The following is a 3,127-nucleotide window of genomic DNA, read 5'->3' on the forward strand; positions in this document are numbered from 1 at the left end:
GGCCCCGGCCCGCTGGGCGTGCTTTCGGGCCGCGCGTCCGGCGAGGCGCCGCCGACTCCATTGTCGGGGTGGGCGCGCGCGGGTAGGGTCCCCTGGGCGGCGTGCGGAGCCAAACTGCCCCGATCCTCGCCGCCACGCCACCCCGCCCCAAGCCATCCCACGCTCCTCTTCCGGCGTGCACCACATCCGGCCTGTGTGACTGCGGACCTCGCGGCTGCTCGGTCTCCAGCCGAGCACCCCGACAAGTCGCGGCCCGCGCAGTCCCCCCGCCGTCCTCCCTTCTGGGCCGGCGGAGCCAGCCAGCGGCTGACGCTCGAGAAGCACTTGCTGATTTCGCCCCGTTAGACACCCTGTAGGCGCGCGGTTGTATTTTATTTGATCTCGCATTTGTGGGTCATTTCTTGAAAAATGTTGGGTTCCCACTAGTGGGGGTTCCAGCAAGCTTTCTGTGGGAGAGGATCTGACCAGCAAGGATTGTCCAGAGAGGCCTGTGCTATCAGTTCAGTGCTTAAAGTGACTCCTGTGTTCCTAGCACGACTGGCCTGGGCAATGCAGATCCTATTTTCTGCGATTTATCCTTTTATTCGTGCATGTTAGTTATACAGAAAATGGGAGTTTTAGGACACTTTCATGCATGCATATAACATACTGTGAGTGTATTCATGTCTCCCTTTACCACCGCTCGCCTCGCCTTTTCCTGGTTCCCCTCCTCTCTAATAAGAACTCCACCTCTATTTTCATGTGGTCTTGTTATCGTCCCTAGATTCCACACGTGAGAGAAAACGTGTGATACTTGTTTGTTGGGAGGCGCACGTTTGGAAGGAGCCCATCGTTTGCCCTCTTTCTCTCCTTCATGAATGGTGCCCAAATCCACACGCTTGACCTAGACAGTTTACTCAGATTTCCATTCACTCCCAGTTGTCTTCATAGAACTTCTCTGCACTCTAAGACAGCACATCCCCTCTGAATTCTACCTCTTCCTGTCTCCTGTCTTCATCTATCTCTGCGGACTCGCCGTTCTCACAGCCACCTAGGAAGCCTTGGCATCTGAGCCCTTGATGGCCAATCAGCCCTGTTAACCCGCCTCTCTCGCCTTGTATTTTCCAGGTACAGTGCCTCCTATTGCCCCGAATACTGACAGCTCTTCTCCCTGAGCACAGAACCTGCTAACTTCCCCTTAAACATCACCCCAAGGCCTTAGGCTGTCAAGTGCCGCTGTAGTGACTGCATCCCCCCACCCTTTCCCCTCCTTTTTTTTTTCCTTTTTGGGCTCTTTGAAACAGGGTTTCCCTATGCACTTCAGGCCGGCCTCGAACTCACAGCAGTCCCCCTGCCTCAGCCTCCCGAGTGCTGGGATTACAGGCGTGAGCCATCACACCTGGTTTCTCTCCTTTCTTTTACAGTCTCCTCTTTCTGATTTTTCCTGAACTACAGACATTCCTCTTTGAATGTACAGTATTGTACTGTACAGTATAATCAGCAAAAATTATATTATATAAATAAGGTGTACTGTACAAAAAAAGACATCGACGCTCTCTAAACAAGATGTATAGGACTGTACAAAGACATTCAAGCTAATATTTTAGTCATCGAGTCCTTCAAAGACCTGGTCAGTGTCATCATTGCACTTATGATCAGGAGATATAGAAGGTCCAGGTCAGGGAGATGACAAAGTAGAAATGGAGGAACTAGTAGTAGGGGATCTGGATGTATTTTTCAAGAAGAATTCTAGGTTGTAAATTCGAGCATCTGCTGGTGAGTTCAATTAGTCATTAGCCAGGTAGGTCATTAAGTGAGAAACAGCTGTAATTCTAGAATCTGCCCTTTAGCTCACCACCTCCCTCTTCCCCACGTAGGTCAGTCAGGGTGCTTCTTGCTGTAGGTGTCTGACAACCCCATGCACGCTAGCTTAAACAAATAAAATTGATTGGCTTATGGAAATGAAAAGCCTGGGAAAGATCTGCTTTAGAGCTGGACTTGGTCTCAGACTCTTGTTCCCAGCTAAACTTTTTCCCATGTGTGCTACCTTTCCAAGCCTACCTAAGAGTCCAGCACAGCTACAGTCCTTTCCAAAGCAGGACAGCATGGCAGAGGGGCATTGCAGAGTAGAAACTGTTCACCTCATGGCATCCAGGAAGGAGAGAGAGAGACAGAGACAGAGACAGAGACAGAGACGGAGAGACAGGAACTGGAGGAGGAATAGAGGGAGAAGGCTGGAGCTTGGGAGGAAGATAAACCCTTCCAGGCCATGCCTCCACTGACTTGCCTCTCCAACAGATCCCACTTTGTAATAGCAAGTCAGCTATAAGACCCATAATTCCAATCACCTCCCAAAAGCCACCTTTGAACACATGAGGCTTTGTGGGTGAACATCTAGATATAAACCATAACAGTCTTATCTCTGGCCCATCAAAGACTCAGGTGCATCTCTTTATGAAAAATGCATTTAGTCCATCTCTAAGAGTTGCCAAAGTCCTTACAGTTCCGCATTGCTGAAAAGTCCAAGTTCAAAGTCTTCCCTGAGATCTAAAGTGCTCTTAATGGTGAGCCCTGTAAAAATAAAAAAGAAAGTTAAAACACTGTTGACATACAATGGCACAGGGTAAACATTGCCATTCCAAAAGGGAAGAATGGGGCAATAGACACCAGTGGAACCAAAGCAAGATCGAAATCCAGCTGAGCAAGCATTAAATCCTATTTCTCAGTGTCTAGAATCCAGGGCAAGTTGTGGTGAGATTCAACTCCAAAGGAGTTGGGCAACCTTACCCCTATAGTAGTGCTGGTGCTAGTAGCCATCAGAGTTTCTCTCTTGGGCAGGTTTTGTTCATTCTTCATGGCTTTCCTGAGATGTTACTCATTCCTGGCTTCTCCAGACCCCTGGGGTCTCCACTGCACTTTCAGCATCCCTCACACAGCTTCATGCACTGCCTTCTCAGGGGCACATGGCCTGGCCTCCTAGGCCTTCTTCTGAAATTCTGAGTAGAAGCCTCCCTGACCCCACAACTCTTGCTTTCCTCAGGCCTGTAAAACTAGTACTGTGTGAATGTCACCACGGTCTGCTGCCAGCATGAGCAGTAACTAGATCCCCTTGAATCATGGCTGGAGAGGCTTCTGTGTGCCTGGATGG

The sequence above is a fragment of the Chinchilla lanigera genome, unplaced genomic scaffold (genome assembly GCF_000276665.1).
Source record: "Chinchilla lanigera isolate Chin_1 unplaced genomic scaffold, ChiLan1.0 scaffold00107, whole genome shotgun sequence".
Classification (NCBI taxonomy): domain Eukaryota; kingdom Metazoa; phylum Chordata; class Mammalia; order Rodentia; family Chinchillidae; genus Chinchilla; species Chinchilla lanigera.